The sequence below is a fragment of the Hyla sarda genome, chromosome 4 (genome assembly GCF_029499605.1).
Source record: "Hyla sarda isolate aHylSar1 chromosome 4, aHylSar1.hap1, whole genome shotgun sequence".
Classification (NCBI taxonomy): Eukaryota; Metazoa; Chordata; class Amphibia; order Anura; family Hylidae; genus Hyla; species Hyla sarda.
In genome coordinates, this window is record NC_079192.1 from 410,694,260 (window position 1) to 410,706,592 (window position 12,333).

The following is a 12,333-nucleotide window of genomic DNA, read 5'->3' on the forward strand; positions in this document are numbered from 1 at the left end:
CAGATCGATATATGAGGCCACACGGTCATCTCTGTATATATCTGCAAGAAGGAAGAAAGATCTATCTCATATCTATCTATCTCATATCTATCTATCTATCTATCTCATATCTATCTATCTCATATCTATCTATCTATCTATCTATCTCATATCTATCCATCTCATATCTATCTATCTATCTCATATCTATCTATCTCATATCTATCTATCTATCTATCTATCTCATATCTATCTATCTCATATCTATCTATCTATCTATCTCATATCTATCTATCTCATATCTATCTATCTATCTCATATCTATCTATCTCATATCTATCTATCTATCTCATATCTATCTATCTATCTCATATCTATCTATCTATCTATCTATCTCATATCTATCTATCTATCTATCTATCTCATATCTATCTATCTCATATCTATCTATCTATCTCATATCTATCTATCTATCTCATATCTATCTATCTATCTCATATCTATCTATATATCTCATATCTATCTATCTCATATCTATCTATCTCATATCTATCTATCTAATATCTATCTCATATCTATCTATCTATCTCATATCTATCTATCTATCTATCTCATATCTATCTATCTATCTCATATCTATCTATCTATCTCATATCTATCTATCTATCTATCTATCTCATATCTATCTATCTATCTCATATCTATCTATCTAATATCTATCTCATATCTATCTATCTATCTCATATCTATCTATCTATCTCATATCTATCTATCTATCTCATATCTATCTATCTATCTATCTATCTATCTATCTCATATCTATCTATCTATCTCATATCTATCTATCTATCTCATATCTATCTATCTCATATCTATCTATCTATCTATCTATCTCATATCTATCTATCTATCTCATATCTATCTATCTCATATCTATCTCATATCTATCTATCTCATATCTATCTATCTATCTATCTATCTCATATCTATCTATCTCATATCTATCTATCTCATATCCATCTATCTATCTCATATCTATCTATCTCATATCTATCTATCTATCTATCTCATATCTATCTCATATCTATCTATCTCATATCCATCTATCTATCTCATATCTATCTATCTATCTATCTCATATCCATCTATCTCATATCTATCTCATATCCATCTACCTATCTATCTATCTATCTATCTCATATCTATCTATCTCATATCTATCTATCTCATATCTATCTATCTCATATTCATCTATCTCATATCCATCTATCTATCTCATATCTATCTATCTATCTATCTATCTCATATTCATCTATCTCATATCCATCTATCTATCTATCTATCTCATATCTATCTATCTATGTCATATCTATCTATGTCATATCTATCTATCTATCTATCTCATATCTATCTTATATCTATCTCATATCTATCTATCTATCTCATATCTATCTATCTATCTCATATCTATCTATCTCATATCTATCTATCTCATATCTATCTCATATCTATCTATCTATCTCATATCTATCTATCTCATATCTATCTATCTATCTATCTATCTCATATCTATCTATCTCATATCTATCTATCTCATATCCATCTATCTATCTCATATCTATCTATCTCATATCTATCTATCTATCTCATATCTATCTCATATCTATCTATCTCATATCCATCTATCTATCTCATATCTATCTATCTCATATCTATCTATCTCATATCTATCTATCTCATATCCATCTATCTCATATCTATCTATCTATCTCATATCCATCTATCTCATATCCATCTATCTATCTATCTATCTATCTATCTATCTATCTATCTATATCATATCTATCTATCTCATATCTATCTATCTATCTCATATCTATCTATCTCATATTCATCTATCTCATATCCATCTATCTATCTATCTATCTATCTATCTCATATCTATCTATCTATCTCATATCAATCTATCTCATATCCATCTATCTCATATCTATCTATCTATGTCATATCTATCTATGTCATATCTATCTATCTATCTATCTATCTATCTATCTCATATCTATCTATCTCATATCCATCTATCTCATATCTATCTATCTCATATCTATCTATCTATCTATCTCATATCTATCTCATATCTATCTATCTCATATCTATCTATCTATCTCATATCTATCTATCTCATATCTATCTATCTATCTCATATCTATCTATCTATCTATCTATCTCATATCTATCTATCTCACATCTATCTTTATATCTCATATCTATTTCATATCTTTCTATCTATCTATCTCATATCTATCTGTCTCATATCTATCTATCACATATCTATCTATCTCATATCTATCTCATATCTATCTCATATCTATCTATCTATCTATCGTTCTATCTCATATGTATCTCATATCTATCTATCTATCTATCTATCTATCTCTTATCTATCTCATATCTATCTATCAATCTATCTCATATCTATCAATCTCATATCTATCTATCTCTCTAGCGTTCTATCTCATATCTATCTATCTCATATCTATCTATCTCATAGATAGATAGATATGAGATAGATATGAGATAGATAGATAGATAGATAGATATATTAGGTAGATAGATAGATAGATATGAGATAGATAGATATGAGATAGATAGATATGAGATAGATAGATAGATATGAGATAGATAGATAGATATGAGATAGATATGAGATATATAGATAGATATGAGATAGATAGATAGATATGAGATAGATATGAGATAGATAGATAGATAGATATGAGATAGATAGATAAATAGATATGAGATAGATATGAGATAGATATGAGATAGATATGAAATAGATAGATAAATAGATATGAGATAGATATAAGATAGATATGAGATAGATGGATGGGAGATAGAACTGTTGTTTGTGACACTACAAGTCCCAGCATGGTATGACGGATAGAACATGATGGACACAGGTTGTGATAACTCTCCTCCTATGTGATCACTGTTCTGCAGTCATTGGTGTTGGAGGGTCTCGGTGTGAGGACTACAGATCCCAGCATGTTGTGTTACACCATATACCCCCAGCAGGTCAGACGCCTCGGGGCCCCATCCCACCTCATTCCTATTGTACAGGAGGGCAGCGTCTGCTCGCAGAGTGTAAATACGTCCTTTGTGCTGCAGGAGGCGTCGCGGTGTGAGTGGGCAGCCCCCGGCCGGCGCTGAACAGCCGCACTGTTTATGTGAAGGATCCGAGTGCCTGAGAATTCATCCCAGATCTGCAGCTTCTCAATGGAGACAAAGACTCTCAGAGCAGACGCGGCGCACCGGGCTGAGCCGAACATCGGGGAATCTGCTCCATTACCTGCACCAGGAGAACTTCACAGATTTCATTGCAGCAAACAATTACGGCATTGTAGTGTGAACAACGGCAATGTAATTACTCTGCATGTCTGTATGAAATACCACCGCCCTCTCACCAGACACACACTCATCTCCCGCTACACCGACTCTGCTCCATTATATAGGCAACACCGAAGAATACAGAAGACAACAACACCAGGCTGTCCTATAGTCTATTACTACTAACAACTACTGATGGCACACATGCTGCAAAAGATATACCGTCATACTGTCAGGGTATAGCCAAGATGACATACACTGGAAAATAACTACTATAATACTGCCCTCTATACACAAGAATATAACTACTATAATACTGCTCCTATATACAAGAATATAACTACTATAATACTGCTCCTATATACAAGAATATAACTACTATTATACTGCTCCTATATACAAGAATATAACTACTATAATACTGCTCCTATATACAAGAATATAACTACTATAATACTGCTCCTATATACAAGAATATAACTACTATAATACTGCCTCCTATATACAAGAATATAACTACTATAATACTGCTCCTATATACAAGAATATAACTACTATAATACTGCTCTTATATACAAGAATATAGCTACTATAATACTGCTCCTATATACAAGAATATAACTACTATAATACTGCTCCTATATACAAGAATATAACTACTATAATACTGCTCCTATATACATGAATATAACTACTATAATACTGCTCCTATATACAAGAATATAACTACTATAATACTGCTCCTATATACAAGAATATAACTACTATAATACTGCTCCTATATACAAGAATATAACTACTATAATACTGCTCCTATATACAAGAATATAACTACTATAATACTGTCCCCTATATACAAGAATATAACTACTATAATACTGCTCCTATATACAAGAATATAACTACTATAATACTGCTCCTATATACAAGAATATAACTACTATAATACTGCTCCTATATACAACAATATAACTACTATAATACTACTCCTATATACAAGAATATAACTACTATAATACTGCTCCTATATACAAGAATATAACTACTATAATACTGCTCCTATATACAAGAATATAACTACTATAATACTGCTCCTATATACAAGAATATAACTACTATAATACTGCTCCTATATACAAGAATATAACTACTATAATACTGCTCCTATATACAACAATATAACTACTATAATACTGCCTCCTATATACAAGAATATAACTACTATAATACTGCTCCTATATACAAGAATATAACTACTATAATACTGCTCCTATATACAAGAATATAACTACTATAATACTGCTCCTATATACAAGAATATAACTACTATAATACTGCCTCCTATATACAAGAATATAACTACTATAATACTGCTCCTATATACAAGAATATAACTACTATAATACTGCTCCTATATACAAGAATATAACTACTATAATACTGCTCTTATATACAAGAATATAACTACTATAATACTGCTCCTATATACAAGAATATAACTACTATAATACTGCTCCTATATACAAGAATATAACTACTATAATACTGCTCCTATATACAAGAATATAACTACTATAATACTGCTCCTATATACAAGAATATAACTACTATAATACTGCCTCTATATACAAGAATATAAATACTATAATACTGCTCCTATATACAAGAAGATAAGTAGAACATTCCCATTTAAATTAACTCATTCCTGGTGGTTATATATATATATATATATATCAGTAATAAGTAATCTGCAGCGTTCCGTATATGTAACTACATGGCGGTAGTAGTGACAGTATAGAAAATATAGGTCAGACTGTCTTCTTCTGGTGTCTCTTTACAGGTGGAATGTGACGGTCTCATCCCCATACCATCCCCTCTCAGACTCTTTCCTCTATGGTCCCTTTCTATACTGACACGACGCGTTTCACCATAAGTTACTACTGCAAGGGAACCATGAGGCGTCCATACTGACATTGTCCTCCCGTTCTCAGTGCATTCTGTATAGGGACTTATCACTCAGGCAGGAGGGACCCCCCCCCCCCCCCCCACTGCTGTCATTCTACAGATGTAGCAGAGCTGGAGACCACCACGGTGCTCGGGCAGCTTCACAGATAATCCATGGACCCAAAGAGTTTGACTTCTTATGGGATGGTCTGGTATAGGACCGCCATCTCTCCCTCTGGAGGACTCACCACCATCTTACATTACAATGCTCAGACAGTCCAGAGAGTAATTCTTCACCTAACCTTCGGGGGCGCTGCAGAGAAACTGAAGACTTGCTGCCCGGTTCCTCCACAGATCACAGCTGATTACTGGTTATAATCACCACATGTATAAATAGTATGACTAAAGAAAATATAGATAAATAATAGATAGATATGAGATAGATAGATAAATAGATAGATATGAGATAGATAGATAGATAGATATGAGATAGATATGAGATAGATAGATATGAGATAGATAGATATGAGATAGATAGATAGATATGAGATAGATAGATAGATATGAGATAGATAGATAGATAGATAGATAGATATGAGATAGATAGAAAGATATGAGATAGATAGATAGATAGATATGAGATAGATAGATAGATATGAGATAGATAGATAGATAGATATGAGATAGATAGATATGAGATAGATAGATAGATATGAGATAGATAGATAGATAGATATGAGATAGATATGAGATAGATAGATAGATAGATAGATATGAGATAGATAGATAGATATGAGATAGATATGAGATAGATAGATATGAGATAGATAGATAGATATGAGATAGATAGATATGAGATAGATATGAGATAGATACATATGAAATAGATAGATAGATAGATATGAGATAGATATGAGATAGATAGATATTAGATAGATATGAGATAGATAGATATGAGATAGATAGATATGAGATAGATAGATATGAGATAGATAGATATGAGATAGATAGATAGATATGAGATAGATAGATATGAGATAGATAGATATGAGATAGATAGATAGATATGAGATAGATAGATAGATATGAGATAGATATATAGATAGATAGATATGAGATAGATAGATATGAGATAGATATGAGATAGATAGATATGAGATAGATAGATATGAGATAGATATGAGATAGATAGATAGATATGAGATAGATATGAGATAGATAGATATGAGATAGATAGATAGATATGATATAGATAGGTATGAGATAGATAGATATGAGACAGATAGATATGAGATAGATATGAGATAGATAGATAGATATGAGATAGATAGATAGATAGATATGAGATAGATAGATAGATATGATATAGATAGGTATGAGATAGATAGATATGAGACAGATAGATATGAGATAGATATGAGATAGATAGATAGATATGAGATAGATAGGTAGATATGAGATAGATAGATAGATAGATATGAGATAGATAGATAGATATGAGATAGATAGATAGATAGGAGATAGATAGATAGATATGAGATAGATAGATAGATAGATAGATATGAGATAGATAGATAGATATGAGATAGATAGATATGAGATAGATAGATATGAGATAGATAGAAGAAAACAACTAAGAATGAGAATGTTGTAATGACAGATGTCCTGCATGTCAATGAGATACAGGACCAGATGTAGCAGAGCCGGGCGAGTCTCTCATGTCTTTTGGATCATAATGAGATAAATCTCTCCAATAGGATTCTGCAGTTTGTTGGCAATAAATCTAGTGACATGTGACATCACCACCGTCATGTGCCAAATAACAAACTCAGCTCCACTACCTCACAAAAGTCATTTTATATTTACCAAGGAAGCGACCTTATAAAAATCACCACAACATATAATGTTTACCTCATATAACCGTATAATACCCTCATATAACCGTATAATACCCTCATATAACTGTATAATACCCTCATATAACCGTATAATACCCTCATATAACCGTATAATACCCTCATATAACTGTATAATACCCTCATATAACCATATAATACCCTCATATAACCGTATAATACCCTCATATAACCGTATAATACCCTCATATAACTGTATAATACCCTCATATAACCATATAATACCCTCATATAACCGTATAATACCCTCATATAACTGTATAATACCCTCACATAACCGTATAATACCCTCATATAACTGTATAATACCCTCATATAACCATATAATACCCTCATATAACCGTATAATACCCTCATATAACCGTATAATACCCTCATATAACTGTATAATACCCTCATATAACCATATAATACCCTCATATAACCGTATAATACCCTCATATAACTGTATAATACCCTCACATAACCGTATAATACCCTCATATAACTGTATAATACCCTCATATAACCGTATAATACCCTCATATAACCGTATAATACCCTCATATAACTGTATAATACCCTCATATAACTGTATAATACCCTCATATAACCGTATAATACCCTCATATAACCGTATAATACCCTCATATAACTGTATAATACCCTCATATAACTGTATAATACCCTCATATAACCGTATAATACCCTCATATAACCGTATAATACCCTCATATAACCGTATAATACCCTCATATAACCGTATAATACCCTCATATAACTGTATAATACCCTCATATAACTGTATAATACCCTCATATAACCGTATAATACCCTCATATAACCGTATAATACCCTCATATAACTGTATAATACCCTCATATAACCGTATAATACCCTCATATCACTGTATAATACCCTCATATAACCATATAATACCCTCATATCACTGTATAATACCCTCATATAACCGTATAATACCCTCATATAACTGTATAATACCCTCATATAACCGTATAATACCCTCATATCACTGTATAATACCCTCATATAACCATATAATACCCTCATATCACTGTATAATACCCTCATATAACAGTATAATACCCTCATATCCCGTATAATACCCTCATATAACTGTATAATACCCTCATATAACCGTATAATACCCTCATATAATTGTATAATACCCTCATATAACCATATAATACCCTCATATCACTGTATAATACCCTCATATAACTGTATAATACCCTCATATAACTGTATAATACCCTCATATAACCGTATAATACCCTCATATAACCGTATAATACCCTCATATAACTGTATAATACCCTCATATAACCATATAATACCCTCATATAACCGTATAATACCCTCATATAACCGTATAATACCCTCATATAACCGTATAATACCCTCATATAACCGTATAATACCCTCATATAACCGTATAATACCCTCATATAACCGTATAATACCCTCATATAACCGTATAATACCCTCATTTAACCTTATAATACCCTCATATAACTGTATAATACCCTCATATAACCGTATAATACCCTCATATAACTGTATAATACCCTCATATAACCGTATAATACCCTCATATAACCGTATAATACCTTCATATAACTGTATAATACCCTCATATAACCTTATAATACCCTCAAGGACACGTTGTCTATGACCAGATGGATCGGACTTTACATACAGACCCCTATGGTAATCCAGACTCTGGACCGGTGATGTCATCTGTGGTAGATGAAGTAAGGATATACGGTAGATCTTCTATAGATGCAGCAGAGCTGACTTTGTCATTTGACTAATGGAAGCTGCAATGTTTCAGCACAGGGTTAACCCTCTGCTACATCTGTAGGTGTCTCCGGGAAATGGGGAATTCAGGGCAAATAAAGGGACACGGTTATAACCCAGTGAGGCGTATGACACGGAAACAGCTCTAACATTTCGGCCATCGAGCCCCTCAAGAGCATTTTATGAATGAAAGCAACAATCCCCACAGCATGTGAAAGTCTACTCGTACCTGATGTAGCAGAGCCGACGAGAGTCCCTACTAAGACCTTCCCACTCCAGATGTCAAGTAGTGGGGTCTTTCGGGAGAACCTTCTCCATGCTGACAAAGTCTTTAGGATTTGACGTTCTTGTCCTAGGATGAAGTTCTCTGGACTCCGGAAGAAGAAATAAAGGAATAGCAGTGATGGAACCGTCACTATGGCTCCTCCTGGGGTTAAGGGGCTTGCCCTTGGTGGTCTTCAAAGAGATGTCTCAGAATTATGCATGTAAGGGGTTATTGGAAGAAGATCAATGAAACAATGGGTTGTGGACCTCAGAGACTTCCATGGCCCCACGGACTCCTTTAGAAGGGTCTCATCCAACGTAAAGGTTCTCACAAGGGGTGTAAATGTAATGGGTCAGTGTATGGCGGTTGAATGGATCTGTAGAGGTGTGGGTTCTGTAGGAGGGGGTCTACAGGTCTATAACACATCTACAGATAAGGCTGGGGAAGAAGGGGTCTAGAGATAAATGACCATCAGATGAAGAGGTCTTGAGATGCAGAGTGTCTCCTTAAGTACGGACTGTAGAGGAGGGGTCAGCAGATGATGGTCTCTCTATAGTACAGTGGTCTCTGGATGAAAGGGTGGATAAGGGTCTATGGTTAAGATGAGGGGTCTGTGCTTTAGATGAAGTAATCACTAGAGAAGTGGTGTATGGTGGGGGTCCATAGATGAGTGGTGTATGGTGGTGGGGGGGTCTATAGATGTGGGGTGTATGGTCGGGGATCTATAGATGTGGGGTGTATGGTGGGGGGTCTATAGATGTGGGGTGTGTGGTGGAGGTGTCTATAGATGAGTGGTGTTTGGTGGGGGGGTCTATAGATGAGTGGTGTACGGTGAGGGGGGTCTATAGATGTGGGGTGTATGGTGAAGGTGTCTATATATGTGGGGTGTATGGTGGGGTTTTTTATAGATGAGTGGTGTTTGGTGGAGGTGTCTATAGGTGAGTGGTGTATGGTGGGGGGTCTATAGATGAGTGGTGTATGGTGGGGGGGTCTATAGATGAGTGGTGTATGGTGGGGGGGTCTATAGATGAGTGGTGTATGGTGGGGGGTCTATAGATGAGTGGTGTATGGTGGGGGGGTCTATAGATGAGTGGTGTTTGGTTAAAGTGTCTATAGATGAGTGGTGTGTAGTTGAGGGGTCTTTAGATGAGTGGTGTGTAGTTGAGGGGTCTATAGATGAGTGATGTGTAGTTGAGGGGTCTATAGATGAGTGATGTGTAGTTGAGGGGTCTATAGATGGGTGGTGTGTAATTGAGGGGTCTTTAGATGAGTGGTGTGTAGTTGAGGGGTCTTTAGATGAGTGGTGTGTAGTTGAGGGGTCTATAGATGAGTGATGTGTAGTTGAGGGGTCTATAGATGAGTGGTGTGTAGTTGAGGGGTCTTTAGATGAGTGGTGTGTAGTTGAGGGGACTTTAGATGGGTGATGTGTACTTGAGGGGTCTTTAGATGAGTGGTGAGTAGTTGAGGGGTCTATAGATGAGTGGTGTGTAGTTGAGGGGTCTTTAGATGAGTGGTGAGTAGTTGAGGGGTCTATAGATGAGTGGTGTGTAGTTGAGGGGTCTTTAGATGGGTGATGTGTAGTTGAGGGGTCTTTAGATGAGTGGTGTGTAGTTGAGGGGTCTTTAGATGAGTGGTGTGTAGTTGAGGGGTCTTTAGATGGGTGGTGTGTAGTTGAGGGGTTTTTAGATGAGTGGTGTGTAGCTGAGAGGTCTTTAGATGGGTGGTGTGTAGTTGAGGGGTCTATAGATGAGTGGTGTGTAGTTGAGGGGTCTTTAGATGAGTGGTGAGTAGTTGAGGGGTCTATAGATGAGTGGTGTGTAGTTGAGGGGTCTTTAGATGGGTGATGTGTAGTTGAGGGGTCTTTAGATGAGTGGTGTGTAGTTGAGGGGTCTTTAGATGAGTGGTGTGTAGTTGAGGGGTTTTTAGATGAGTGGTGTGTAGCTGAGAGGTCTTTAGATGAGTGGTGTGTAGTTGAGGGGTCTTTAGATGGGTGGTGTGTAGTTGAGGGGTCTTTAGATGGGTGGTGTGTAGTTGAGGGGTCTTTAGATGGGTGATGTGTAGTTGAGGAGTCTTTAGATGAGTGGTGTGTAGCTGAGAGGTCTTTAGATGAGTGGTGTGTAGTTGTGGGGTCTTTAGATGAGTGGTGTGTAGCTGAGAGGTCTATAGATGAGTGGTGTGTAGTTGAGGGGTCTATAGATGAGTGATGTGTAGTTGAGGGGTCTATAGATGGGTGGTGTGTAATTGAGGGGTCTTTAGATGAGTGGTGTGTAGTTGAGGGGTCTTTAGATGAGTGGTGTGTAGTTGAGGGGTCTATAGATGAGTGATGTGTAGTTGAGGGGTCTATAGATGAGTGGTGTGTAGTTGAGGGGTCTTTAGATGAGTGGTGTGTAGTTGAGGGGTCTTTAGATGGGTGGTGTGTAGTTGAGGAGTCTTTAGATGGGTGATGTGTACTTGAGGGGTCTTTAGATGAGTGGTGAGTAGTTGAGGGGTCTATAGATGAGTGGTGTGTAGTTGAGGGGTCTTTAGATGGGTGATGTGTAGTTGAGGGGTCTTTAGATGAGTGGTGTGTAGTTGAGGGGTCTTTAGATGAGTGGTGTGTAGTTGAGGGGTTTTTAGATGAGTGGTGTGTAGCTGAGAGGTCTTTAGATGAGTGGTGTGTAGTTGAGGGGTCTTTAGATGAGTGGTGTGTAGCTGAGAGGTCTTTAGATGGGTGATGTGTAGTTGAGGGGTCTTTAGATGGGTGATGTGTAGTTGAGGGGTCTTTAGATGAGTGGTGTGTAGCTGAGAGGTCTTTAGATGGGTGATGTGTAGTTGAGGGGTCTTTAGATGGGTGATGTGTAGTTGAGGGGTCTTTAGATGAGTGGTGTGTAGCTGAGAGGTCTATCGTTGCTTTATTGGTAGATGAAGGGTCTTACTGTAGATGTGGGGGGTCCTTACATGAAGTGGTCTGTATTAATGTTACTTTTAGATGAGGGGGTCTCAGGATATCTAAAAATGAGAGGTTTATTGAAATCAGTAAGGGGTCTATCACTAGGTGAG

The 12,333-nt window shown here is 35.8% G+C and overlaps 1 protein-coding gene and 1 long non-coding RNA gene across 2 annotated transcripts in view; one reads left to right on the plus strand and one right to left on the minus strand.

The window, feature by feature from the left end:
- LARGE1 (LARGE xylosyl- and glucuronyltransferase 1) overlaps positions 1–9,992 on the minus strand; it is a 410,766-nt gene extending 400,774 nt beyond the window's left edge. Inside the window, exon 1 of the mRNA XM_056517630.1 lies at positions 9,259–9,992. The gene's annotated coding sequence lies outside the window, so the exon portion shown is untranslated. The remainder of the gene's footprint in view (positions 1–9,258) is intronic.
- LOC130267647 (uncharacterized) lies at positions 17–5,332 on the plus strand. The gene is made up of 3 exons (XR_008843229.1): positions 17–33; positions 3,151–3,402; positions 5,210–5,332. It is a non-coding gene; the product is annotated as an uncharacterized LOC130267647 (long non-coding RNA).
- Positions 9,993–12,333: the final 2,341 nt, after the last annotated feature.